Source organism: Schistocerca gregaria, chromosome 8 (assembly GCF_023897955.1).
Source record: "Schistocerca gregaria isolate iqSchGreg1 chromosome 8, iqSchGreg1.2, whole genome shotgun sequence".
NCBI lineage: Eukaryota > Metazoa > Arthropoda > Insecta > Orthoptera > Acrididae > Schistocerca > Schistocerca gregaria.
The window spans coordinates 331,824,784-331,838,870 of record NC_064927.1 but is presented as its reverse complement, the minus strand read 5'-3'; positions in this window follow the sequence as shown (position 1 = coordinate 331,838,870).

Here is a 14,087-nt window from a genome sequence, read left to right as displayed (position 1 = left end):
AGGATGTAGTGGGTTTGTCGAAGTTTTATTTCTTTATTTCTTTATTTTTTATTTATTTATTTATTTATTTTTTGTTTCATGACAAAGAAAGATCCTACAGCTGCCGTAGCCGAGCGTCCGACTCGTCTTCTCGTCTGTTGGGAGGGGTTCCCCCCTATTCCGTGCGTAGAGGATCAATATGCTCCAGGATTCTTCATTTTCAGCGTCTCATACCCGGAACGCCCCAGTGACCAGGGGGATCCGCAAATAATGAACCTAAATAATTTGCGAAACGAGTTCTGTACTTCGGGTGGCGGCTGAAAGCTGCATGTGTTGTCATCAATACGGACCAAAAGTCGAGTGTGCCTTTGGGAGCATCGCAAAATATGTAGTAAACGGCCATGCCTTTTAGCCAGTTAACGGCGTTCGTTCTGGTTGATGGAAAGTATACGTCGTCGGGGCGCAATATTTCGTCAGGGGAGACTGACTCCGGTAATCGCCGCTGCGTCAGTAGCCAGCACTCGCTGGTCGCGGCACAAGTCAAACGGTGTGCATTCGAGTCAGCGACTGAGCATGTCGGACACAAGGGGTCGTCCGACAGATGTATGGAATGTAGCCTCTGACGAGTAGCGAACTTCCCATTCACAACCACGTACCACAATGAACGCACCGTCGTAGGTAGAAAAGGTGTGTGTACCGTTCGCCACACGGTGTTCCAGGAAACTTCAGGATGTCTGTGGACGACCGTATTTACAGGTTGCCGCTGTTGATAGAGGCGATAATAGTCTTTTGTGCCGGGCTTCCGTGTCGCCGGAAGTTCCGAACGTAAGTAGCTGAAGTCAAGCAAGAACTCTCTGATGTGGGTGAGTGCCGGTGAAATGTGTCCTACAGAATCCGGGGGATGCAGAGAGGTGGTGCCACTTCCGCTATCAGGGTGCCCGTCAGAGTGGCGTGGGCAGAGGTCAACGTGCGACGCATAGTGTTGAGATAAAGCGATCGCGCGCGGTTGTATACATGAATTAAACCGATGCCGCCAGCCCGCTGCGGTAGTGTCAGGGTGGCGTATCGGACTTTAAAAACAAGACCGGTGCTTACGAAATGTCCATATGCTGCTTGAAATCTGTCGGCCATCGTAGCCGTCAAGGGAAGGATATGCGCAAAATAGTTTAGTTTTGAGACAAGATAGGTGTTGACATAACGTGTTCTGAGGAGCATATCCGAGCGCCGCAGTTTTTTGTCCTGCAGCAGAGCACGTGTCTGGTGTAGGAGCCGACGGTACGTAGCCGCCGCCGTGCGGCGGACATTGCTATAGAATTGCACTCCTAAACACTTGAGTACGGGCACCTTGTCAAAGGGCACTGTCGTTGTATGGGAAAGCCCCCCTCCGACATCCATGTATTTTGTCTTCTTCACGTTGATGATGCTCCCAGCGACCGCCCCGTACTGGCGTAGCCACTGTAGCGCCATATCCATTTCATCCTCTGATCTGGCCAGGAACACCACGTCATCGGCGAATGCACCACAACGAAAAGTCACGTCCCGCAAGGAGATACCAGATAATCGCTGCCGTACACCATGTAAAGCTGGTTCAAGCGCTGCAGCAAATAATATACCCGACAGGGGGCACCCTTGTCGCACTGACCGTCCAACAACAATGTGACCAGCCTGATAACCGTTGACCATCGTGCGGGAGCGCGCTCCGTGGACCAGTCGAAGGACCACCTGTGCAGACTCCGGAGAGAGGCCCATGTGTTGCAAAACTGCGCGTAAGAAGCCGTGGTCGACGCGGTCGAGTGCGTGGTCAAAATCGACGGCAACAAGGGCGCCTCGTATTTTGCAGGTCGCCGTCAAAGCAATTACGAAGCGGTATGCTGCTAACGCCGTATGAATGTTGCTGACACCACCTAAACATGTCTGATCGGTGTGGATGGCTTTCCCGATAGCGGTGTGGAGACGCGCGCGGAGGATACGGGCGAAGATCTTGTAGTCGTTGTTGAGGAGCGTGAGTGGGCGAAAATCCTGCCACCTACAACCACCATTCGGTTTCGGTACTGGGATCAATATGCCTTCTGTGAATTCTGTGGGGACAGTGAAATCAGGGCGGATCAGGTCTTGAAACATTTGGATCCACTTGTCACCCATTAGGTGGTAAAAAGTGCGGTAGAATTCCAAGGGTAAACCGTCCGGTCCAGGCGACTTGTTCGGTTCTCCACGTGCCAAGGCCGATGTCAGCTCGTAGGGTGTAATGGGCAACAGCAGACTATCATCGGGCGCCACGTCCCGAGGGGCGGGAAAATCGTGCAACAGCTCGTCATAATCACGTACATTTCGCGGATCTTCCATGTACAAGGTCTCATAGTGTCTGGCGAACGTGTGCGCGATGTCCGTTTGTGTCACTGCGCGGCCGCCCTCCTCCGTGTTTACCGCCGTAATGAGCTGACGTTTGCGGTGGCGCCTCTCGCGCACAATGTGATACACTGACGCTGTTTCGTTGGGGATATAGTCTTGCACTCGCGCACGGATGCGGACACCTTCTAGCTGCTCTGTCCTGATGCGAAGTAGACGAGCTTTGATGCGTTGTACGGACATCTGACGTTCGGGAGACGGTGGTTGCGTCGCCAACTCACGTAACGCTGTATAGTAAAATTCCGATGTTGCCCTTTGCCAGTTCGATCTGTCACGCCCGTAGACCATCAAGGTCTTTCGGAGTGCAGGTTTGACACATCCCAGCCACCACAGCAGCGTGGAAGCATACATGGGCAGGCGCCTGATACATCGACGCCACGTGTCAGTGACTGCTCGCCGACACGCTTCCTCGCGAAGGAGGGAGACGTTCAGCGTCCACGGGCCCCTGCTGCGTCTTGTGAGTTGTCTGGGCAAGGTGACAGCGCAGATGAACGAGAGATGGTCCGTGAAGGCCATCGGCCAGAATTCTGCATCACGGGTTGCTGTGCGCAGGGGACGCGAGACGTATATCCGGTCCAGACGACTGGCAGAATGGCTGGTAAAGTGCGTATATCCACTCTGGGTCCCATGATGTGAGAGCCATGTGTCGTGGAGCGCGAGGTCACGTATCAATGCTTGTAGAGCCGGACATGGGACGTAATGCGGTATCTGGTCCTCGGGCCGCAGAACACTGTTAAAATCGCCGCCCACTATGTAATGGTCCATATTTCCTTGCAAAAGTGGGGCTACCTCCTCCGAATAGAAGACATGCCTGTCACCTCGGTGCGAATTACCGGAGGGAGCGTAGACGTTAATGAGGCGGACTGCGCCAAGTGTGAGTGCGATGCCTCGCCCGTTCGGCAAGTAAGTCACGTCCGTCGCGTCTATGCCATCTCGGAGAAGGATGGCCGTTCCTCCTGCGCCATTGCCTACGGGTAGGCTGTACGTGGTGTAGCCATTTAGGTCTAAACGCAGCTCGGGACGGACCTCCTGGAGAGGACAATGTCCAAGTCTGCCGCTCTGATCATGTCGTGTAACATGCGGGTCTTGACAGTGGAGTGGACACCATTTACATTGACTGTTCCCACACGGTATGACTGAGACATATCAAGTGGCGGAGGCAGTGTGCCGGTGCAAGCCCATAGTGATCTCACACACCACACAGCCATCCACCAGCACGCTGTGCATTACTGTGCCGTATGAGTCCCTGACTGGCAGAGCCCTCCGGGCTCAATGTCAGCCATGGGCTCTGGTGGAGATATCGATGTGTGCTGTGCATCATCTGCCTCCATATCGTCTGCCCAATCACCAAGAGACGATTGTGATGTCAATGGGGCTGGTCGCTTTCACAGGAGCCCACATTTTGGGAGTCGACGCAATGCGGCTCTTTTTCTGGGCCACCAGATTTAGGAGTGTATTCCTTGTCTTCAGGCACCTTCTGGTGAATGATGCCACTGGAGTGCGTTGCACTTGTGGGCGAGTCAATGAAGTCGATGTCTTCCGCCGGCTGCACATCCCTGTCCTGTTCTTCAGCTGACAACCGCCTCTTCTTGTGTCGCTTGGGTGATTTTTGCTTTCGGGTCCGAGATTCGACATCCACTGGAGGGCGGGGCTCGACGCAGTCTCGGTCGCTAGGAACCCCTGTGTCCGATCCCGACAGTGAAGGTGGTTGGGCGCCCACGACGCTGCGGTGGGAGAGGAACCTCTACACCTTTGGGGTGCGTCGTCGACGGCGTTGACTCTCCAACGGAGCTGGCAGCAGCTTGAGGAGGTGGCATGTGTTGATCATCCATCACATCATGTCGTGCCGCCTCCACATACGTTAGCGGGAGAGAGGTCATAGTGGATCGTTTTGGAAGTTCATTGCGGGGCACCTGAACGAGGCGTCGCTGCAGACACTCAGTTCTCACATGGCCCTCCTGGCCGCAGCCCGAGCACGTCATATATAACAACTGCGCGGCAGCCACCAACGAAAATATATGATGGGACGTGCTTCTTAAGTTCTATGCGCACTTGTCGTACCCCGTTAAGGACAGGATACGTTTCGAATGTGTTCCATTTCTCCTCTGTGTGACTCAGAACTGTGTCGTATGGCCGCAGCGCATCAACGACTAGGTTGGCAGGAACTTCGAACGGTAGTTCAAAGACGCGCACGGTACGCACCCCCAGACCAGCATGGTCAACTCCTACCACGCTCACGTTACCGTCTGCGTGGCAGAAGCGAAAGCCGTTCGCAGATCGTTGGAGTAATCTGTCGCAGGCCGCTTCGTCAATCAGTTTCAGGTACACTGTGCTGGTTACAATAGACAGATGAATTCCTATCAGTTCTTGTGCTTCTATGTGCATGATGTCTCTGAGAAATCGTTCAATTCCATGGGCCTTCGGTCTCGTGTACGATGCGTTGAACGTTAGCTTGATTGTAGCTTTTCGATATGAGAACGCCATGTTGGGTCGGTACAGGTACTATACGGCAAGAGAACGACGCGACCGCGCGCTAGCGGGTAAACAACAACACCTGCGGAGCACTGCCCGGCGCGCCGAGCCCGTCCGCACGGTATCACGGCTGAAAGCCGGCTGAAACGAGCGTTTGGCGTCAGTGGCCGGGAGGCCCCTTACGGGGCTTCTGAGCCACTGAGGGCACAGAGGATAGTGTGACTGCACGGATTTATCCCTTGCACGCCCCCCGTGACACCCACATTCCCAACTTAATGTCCACACACTATAATCGTAGTGCCCCTGCCCATTACACCCATTGCTCGCGGCAGACAATCTTACCGAGTCCAATAAGATTTCAGGCAATGCGTGTGCATCCAGCACAGAAGAAAAAGGTCAATAGTCAGTTATCCTTAACTATATGAAGATGTTATCTGTTCTTTCGGACCGGCTGCGGTGGCCGAGCGGTTCTAGGCGCTTCAGTCTGGAACAGCGCGACTGCTACGGTCGCAGGTTCGTAACCTGCCTCGGGCAAGGATGTGTGTGATGTCCTTAGGTTAGTTAGGTTTAAGTAGTTCTAAGTTCTAGGGGACTGATGACCTCAGATGGTAAGTCCCATAGTGCTCAGAGCTTTTTTTTTTTTGGTTCTTACGGTTATGTCCGAAAGAACAGATACCATCGGTGACTATGCAACTCTCTAGAATCAAATGATAAGTAAATCAAGACCCAAAGCTGTCGACAGGCGTTGATGTATGTCAACGGGGACAGATAAAATGTGTGCTCCGAACCGGAACTCGAAACCCGGATATCCTGCTTACATGGCAGACACTCTGGCCATCTGTGCCAACGAGGATAGTACTACTGCAGGGATTTGTCCCTTGCACGCTCCCCGTGAGACCCACATTTACAACTTAATGTCCTCACACTACATTTGTAGTGCCCCTACCCACTGCACTCATTACTCGCAGCAGACAATCTTACCGAGTTCCGTAAGAGTTCGGGCAATGCGTGTTCATCCAGCACAGAAGAGAAAGGTCAATGGCAGGTTAGCTTTAACTATATAACCGAAAGAGCAGATATTATCTTCATAATTAGGTGCTACTGGCAATGAATAACTTTAAGAATATTTCCTTGCAAATCAGAACATTCTTATACTGAGTATACATGAGTAAATATGCAACGTTATAATGTGTCCTTCACTTTTCATAAACTTCCTCACGTACGTCGTTGTAACAGGGTGGTTAGAAACAGTCTGAAAACTTGTAAAGGCATAACAGGGTAGATTCAGCTGATATGTAAGTGTTAAGAAAGAATTCAATATTTTAAGTCATTCCCGAGTTAATTAGAACAGAAGTTAGGCAATCAGACAGTTGCGGACTCAAATTCAAGCAGTCTGCTGATACAATTATTGTCAGTTGCTCTCATGGAGTAAAGGACAGCGCACGAAACTGCTCAGCCTTTGGCTCGAGTTCAGTGCTAACTGCTGTCCCATGTCCAATTTTTGTATCGTTCTCTTCTTCAGTTTTATTGAACAAACTAAAAAAACGTCTGGTGACACCGTCTCTGGTTGGCATCTTGATTTAGCGCGTCAGCGGCTTCAATGGCTATCTTCAATACTAATTAACTGGGAAATGGTGAAACGTATCAAGTTTTCTCTTAACAATTGTTTCTCAGGACAATCCAATGTGCAACACTGTTACAAGCTTTTCAGACTGTTTCTGACCACCTGTATATAGGTCTACATCTGACGTTCTGTGTCACAGTCTATATTGAGTATTCTTTTGTTTCCCAATCATCAATACAGTTCTTTTCAATATTACACTATATAGACCTATATTAACTGAAGCTTCACTCTATGCTTTTTTCGGTTTCTTGTAGAATCCCGCAATCTCTTGCCAAGTTGTACAAATAATTTCGTATGATTATATGGCGTCATGCAGGTCTTCATGCCAGCGAGATGAGCTGTCTATCCCTAACCTATCCCTGTTACCCAGTTTGGTAAAGGGAACCTACAGTTTAAAGTGCAATCCAATGCACATGTTTCTGGCCAGTCTTCACACCACTGAGTAGTGAATGCTATGTTAAAAAGCAAGCTGAAAAATCCATGGTCTGACCAGGATTCGATTCCGCGACCTGTCGGTGTCCAGGCTCGCACTTTATTGCTAAACCACCAGACAGAAATAATTTGAACAAACATTTGTCTCACAAGTGTAAAGAGCGTTTCGGTTTCCATTTGTGTGGTCATCAAAGAGAAATTGTTAATACAAGGCCTAGTCTCAGCATTGAATTACACATTATGATAACGAACCATGAGAAACACCAGCTACTTTTGGCACTGTAACTTTTCTTAGCCATTAAACACTATCATTACAGCAAAGTACATTAGAATTATTCGCTGCAACTTCTGTACTAGCACTTAGGCTGAAGGAAAAAGTAAGCATTTTTCGTTTCATTCAACGAAATGCTTGAAATATCCTGTAATAGGTATCTTCTCTCTCAAATAAGATGTATGCTGCAGCTCTTAAACGTAACGAGCGATTCCGTCTGTACCAAGAAACTAATTGGACGTTGATACAGATAAAAGTCGACGAGTTGTTCATCACAGAAAGGATTCAGGATCTGTTAGGACTCGGGTCATCATTTTGGAAGCTACAGTAAAACACAGCAGAACTGTTGGAACCAAATACTTCCCGATCACGATATTACTGCACTTGGCCTCATGTGGCAGTTGTCGGAAACATGCTGTCACATTACAGTAAGCAAGAACAGTGGTGACGAAGGAAAACGCATCACACTGAGAATTCCTTAAGGACAGTTGCTCATATACTATCAAATGACTCAGCGCATCATCTGAAATACCACAATAAAAACGCACGATAAGCCGATCGAAGATCCCTCACTCCCGGGAGGTGCAAAAATAATGTGACCGACTAATATGACCTAACAAGTAAAACGATCAACAGTACAATATACAGCTGACAAGCAGAATAGTTGTGCCGAACAGTAGCCCTTCCAAAACACACTATCCAAAAACTTAGAGAAAATTTTATAAACAAGAATGCAGCAACAATCCTCGCTATTATCATCATTTTTGCAATATGTGACAGTAGAAGTCTGGTATCTATGGAGATTGTTTTTATTTCTTCTAGATGCAGTCAAGGAACAATTTTGTCATTGTAGCTGGTTTTGGCCATATTTTCAGAAACCACAAATCTGACGTAATGTATTGTGAAAATTGTGTACTGGATTACGTTGTTGTGAAAATTGTTGTACGTATAGAGAGAAGCTTGTTAAGTCTTACACAGGGTACTGAGAGTTGATGAGAGGTAACACTTCCTACGAAATCTAAGAGGATGTAGAAATTATAACTGTCTGTTTCTAGTTAACAATCATTTATAGAAAACACAAACATCAAGATACATGATAAATCTTGTCATGTTAAAGAAGTACCTCATCTCAGTCTTATTCGCAATTATTAGGTGCCATTGTAGGAAAATTCTTCCTGGGGTAATTATTCACTTCCAGACAGCGAAAAGCTAGTTGAAAAATATTCTAAGAAGAAGGTCCCCGCAGCACTGCTAAACTGTGATCGAGGCCCAAAGATGACACTTTAACACTCAGCGGTCACCATGTGCATGTCCCTCCATAAACTGTTAGTTTCTACAAAGATAACTACTTACGCAGTCTCACTAAAACCAACACATTTTTAAAGTGACAGGTCATTCAGTTTAACTCTTGTGAAAAGTCTGAATGTGAAGTACACATGTCCCATTAATTATCACAAAGCACAAGATCCAAACAACAGATTCAAATGATCACTTTTGAAATAAAGCCAAATAGAATTAAATGATCACTTAGACGTAAAGCCAAAACTAACAGAGTTAAGGATTACTTAGATGCAAAGTCTAAGCTTACAGAATTAAATGATCACGTAGATACAAAGCCGGAAATTTTTTCTGTCACATACATCAAAATCCCGTTATTTGTCCACACGGTAAAGAAGATCCTACTTTAATCACACTTTTGACTTACTCTTCCAGTCTATATCGTAAAACTTTAACTTCAGATCGGTTTTAAAACGATCTAGTAGCGCTCAACATTCGTACTGCTGTTGTAGAATACAAGAGAGATGTGAAGTTAATATCTCCATTGCCGCGTTACATTGCAGTCACAGCGAACTTACAGCTCGATGCGGCTACAACTATCTTCTAGAATAAATTTTATCTTTGGTCGATTTATGGTCTGGGCTTTAACCTTCGTAAATTATAATTTTTGAATTCTTTCTTTAAAGTTTCTGTTCAGTATTACATGGTATTCTTTCATTCAGTCCTTTATTTGTTATAATCATTAGTATTTATATAACATCTGCGTTAATGAAAATGACAATAGTGTAAATTGTGTTGTCGGTAGCTGCCGTCACTGTCAGGATGACTAATTTTGCTATTTCTTTTGCAACAAAAATTGTTGTCATTATGGGTTATATATTTTGGGTGATACAGTGTGCAGAAGGTTATACGTCCCTCTCACTTCCTGCACACGTGATCAGTGTAGAGAAGTAGAGCAGTGACCTTGGCACCGCCTGTGGCGACGTCGGTGCTGCCAGTCCGAATGGACCCTTCCACAGGCCAGACTATAAACATGTTGTTATTTTGATGCTGGGAGCAGGCAACCCAGCCGACCTGTCTGTATGCCCCAGGATTCAACAAAAACAGTGTCCTGAAGTAATCATAACATAGAAAGAAACAGCTGACGAAAGTTAAATAATAATTGTAAATGACGACTATGATTTCTCAAAAGACTAGTGTTGATGTACTCTGTCCAGGCACATCACCTGTCAAGCATCTTAATAACCACCTTTTGCAGCACGAGAGATGCAGGAGAAGAGTCAGCAAGGTTCTGAAACGTACTGACATGGGTTTGGGCTATGCCGCCTCTAGTCCCATGACCAGCTGCGCTAGGTTTCTCAGTTGAAGACCCATGGTATTAACAGCTCGATCTAGGTGGTCCTACATATTCCCTATTGGGTTTAAATCCTCGGAGCTTGGAGACAAGGTAGTATGGTGAACTCATCCTGATGCTCTTCGAACCACGCATTTATACCTTTAGCTGTGTTACACGTTGCATTGTCTTCCTAGTAGATGCCATTGTGCTGAAGAAAAACGAGCTGCATTTAGGGGTGTACATGATCCCCAAAGATAGATGCTGATTTGAGTTGATCCATTGTGCCTTCCAAAATGACAACACCACCCAGGGAATCCCACCGAAACATTCTCCAGATCAGCAATTGCCCTAATGGTTTCCGATGATTGTTGCAAGGCCGAACACGCCAACGGTCATTTGTCCAGTGGAGCATAAAACATGATTCATCTGAAAAGGCTGGTGTCCAGATACCAGCCTTCGTCAGCAATGGACAATACTCAGCACGGGTGCATGAACCTGGTACATGCTGCGGAGGCCATTACGCAGCAACATTTGCTGAATAGTCATTGGGGTGACCCTGTTGGTTCTTCCTTGGTTCACGTAGGTGGTCACTTGCTCAGTTATCACACGACTATTCGCCCGTACTCGTCTGCGCTGCCGGCATTCAACACTGCCATCTATTGCTCGTGGAGCACCACTGTTGACTCGGCACCAGTATGTATAACTTAACCTCAGCAGCACGCGAACCATTTACAGATTTAGATGTTGCAGAAATGCTTCCACCCTTGCCCTGAAAGCCAATGATCATGCCCTTTTGGACGTCAAATAAATCGCATTCTTTCTGCATTATGACAATGAATGCAATGAATGCTCTGTTTTCCATGTGTGTCCGTCCTACCCTTCCCATGCTGACCCGCTTTATATAGTCTCCACTGCTAGTCCTGTTATCTGCAGTCTGCGGGTGACTCTATCATATATATATAACACCCTTCATTCGTGTCTGCAATTTCCTTGTGAAGCTTAGAATATAATATCTATTTTCCGGCCTTGAGTCCCAGGGCAACACGCTAGTTTGACCCATCAGGACGGTTCACTCTGCTTCCCACATATGAAAGAAGAAACACAAGGAGTGAGAAGATTTCTAGGGGAAGTAGTAAAAAAGGATTGTTAATTACACAAAGATCTAATATTGCTGACTTAATAGAGAACTACGATTGCGAGACTAGTGTGCGAAGTACTCTCGCTGCATCAGAGCCGTCATTGAGATGAATGATAGCAGTTATTTCTTTTATTTGTAAATTTTTCGTAATAAAGAAGGCCAAATGTCAGCTTGACCTCTAAAACACTTTCGCCTACGTAGCCTTTTAAACTAATTCTGTTGTTCTGAGTTTGACATCATAATCTTTTTATGATAGTTTATGACAGATTGCAGGGCACTCTTACTTCTGGTTCGGTGTTATGCCGCTTCATGTTCTTAGGCAACATGATCTTTATTGCAATTTTGACTTCATACATCATGATGATGGTAGGCAATAGATAACGCTCTTGCTTGCGTGCTCTAGGGAAGGAATAACAGCAAGCTTTACCTGTGTTCAAAGGACTAGGGTGCAAATTTAAACGACTGCAGGAAAAGTGCATGGCGACGGCGGGCCGAGAGAAGCGCATTTTTTCTGTGGAGCCTGGGAGGAAACATTTCCGGACAGTCGAGTTTTGCGGTCTAACTCTGCAGGCACGTTGGTTGGCGCCGGTCGGGAGGCAGATGTGTCCAGGTAGACTGACAAGCCAGCCGCTGTGGCCGAGCGTTTCTAGGCGCTGCTGCTGTGGTCACAGGTTCGAATCCTGCCTCGGGCATGGATGTGTGTGATGTCCTTAAATTAGTTAGGTTTAAGTAGTTCTAAATCTAGGGGACTGATGACTTCAGATGTTAAGTCCCGTTGTATTTAGAGCCATTTGAACCATTTCAACTAACTAGCACTGAGAATCCGCTACTGCAATGGCCAGCACATTGTAGACCGGCAATAAAGCAGAGGATGGGACCTTGTTAGGCAGGGAGTCGACAAAACAACTGTGAGCGTTCTGCGAATCACCGTGGGGCAGGTTCAAAATGGCTCTGAGCACTATAGCACTCAACTTCTGAGGTCATCAGTCCCTATAACTTAGAACTACTTGAACCTAACTAACCCAAGGACATCACACACATCCATGCCCGAGGCAGGATTCGAACCTGTGACCGTAGCGGTCTCGCGGCTTAAGACTGTAGCGCCTAGAACCGCATGGTCACTCCGGCAGACCGGGGGCAGGGCCACTGGCTCCCAGACGTCCAGACTCCATTACAAAACATATTGGTGAAAGCGTAAGGCTTTTAGCGAGTTTACGGCTGTTCTTTGGAATCTTCTAAATGGTCCCAACAGGGGAGACAACAAGTTTCTATGGATGGTTGTAGTTCCAACCTGGTCATGTTGTTAGCAAAAGACACGGTGTAACCAAGTGGGAAAGAGGCTGTGAAGCTGAATCTTTTGTCCTTTTCTCCCAGTTAACTTCAAAGTCTCTGATTGATCAGATCGGTGTATGCAGAGCAAGGGGTGCTCTCCGAGCTCCGAACGCAGTGCTCCAGCTCGTGATTGACTTGTGCTAAAGTCGGGGAAGTCTAAGAAGTAAAATGTGCTTTGCTACAGAGCTGAGGAGGAAGCGGACAGAAAGAGAAGGGAGTTCACTCTCGTACTGGTACTTCGCTAGTAAAGAACTGCAGGTCTCTACCTAAACGGTGAGATTTGTGTCCTTCGCTAGTGCGCCACTTAGAGCCTGTGCCAGTAACCTTTTGCACCGTCAGAGGTACTGCTTCTAGCATCATGCAATCAACGAGTGATGCGTGGGTGTAATTACTTGTCTTGACTCGGCTGTCTAAACATTTGACATATTCCATCACGGACAGTCGTGGCACGGAGTCAAATTGGTTTGGCAGACCAGAAAATGGGTCCACCTGCACACTGGAATCCACCGGGGTGTCAGAGGCACACAGGAAATTACCTGCGTTCCGAATTAAACGAACGCGAGAGCGCGTACTTGCATTTTCCGCGCGCTCACCATTAACAACAGATTGCGGCCGTCCATGAATTCAGTCGCCGAACGTATCCTGATGTGCCGCCCTGACCAGCAGGAGGGTAAGCTATTCGTTACTACAGCGTAGGGCTCCAATATACACTACTGGCCATTAAAATCGCTAAACAAAGAAGATATGCCGATGATAAACGGATGTTCATTGGACAAATATATTATACTAGAACTGACATGTGATTACATTACACGCAGTTTGGGTGCATAGATCCTGAGAAATCAGTACCCAGAACAACCACCTCTGGCCGTAATAACGGCCTTCATACGCCTGGGCATTGAGTCAAACAGAGCGTGGATGGCTTGTACAGGTACAGCTGCCCATGCAGCTTCAACACGATACCACAGTTCGTCAAGAGTAGTGACTGGCGTATTGTGATGAGCCAGTTGCCCGGCCACCACTGACCAAACGTTTTCAATTGGTGAGAGATCTGGAGGATGTGCTGGCCACGGCAGCAGTCGAACATTTTCTGTATCCAGAAAGGACCGTACAGGACATGCAACATTCGGTCGTGCATTATCCTGTTGAAATGTAGGGTTTCTCAGGGATCGAATGAAGGGTAGAGCCACGGATCGTAACACATCTGAAATGTAACGTCCACTGTTCAAAGTGCTGTCAATGCCAACAAGAGGTGACCGAGACGTGTAACGAATTGCACCCCATACCATCACGCCGAGCGATACGCCAGTATGGCGATGACGCATACACGCTTCCTATGTGCGTTCACCGCGATGTTGCCAAACACGGAAGCGACCATCATGATGCTGTAAACAGAACCTGGATTCATCCGAAAAAATGACGATTTGCCATTCGTGCATTCACGTTCGTCGTTGAGTGCACGATCGCAGGCGCTCCTGTCTGTAATGCAGCGTCAACAGTAACCGCAGCCATGGTCTCCGAGCTGATAATCCATGCTGCTGCAAACGTTGTCGAACTGTTCGTGCAGATGGTTGTTGTCTTGCAAACGCTCCATCTGTTGACTCAGGGATCGAGGCGTGGCTGCACGATCCGTTACAGCCATGGGGATAAGATGCCTGTCATCTCGACTGCTAGTGATACGAGGCCGTTGGGCTCCAGCACGGCGTTCCGTATTACCATCCTGAACCCACCGATTCCATATTCTTTTTCAACAGTCATTGGATCTCGACCAACGCGAGCAGCAGTGTCGCGATACGATAAACCGCAATCGCGATCCGAC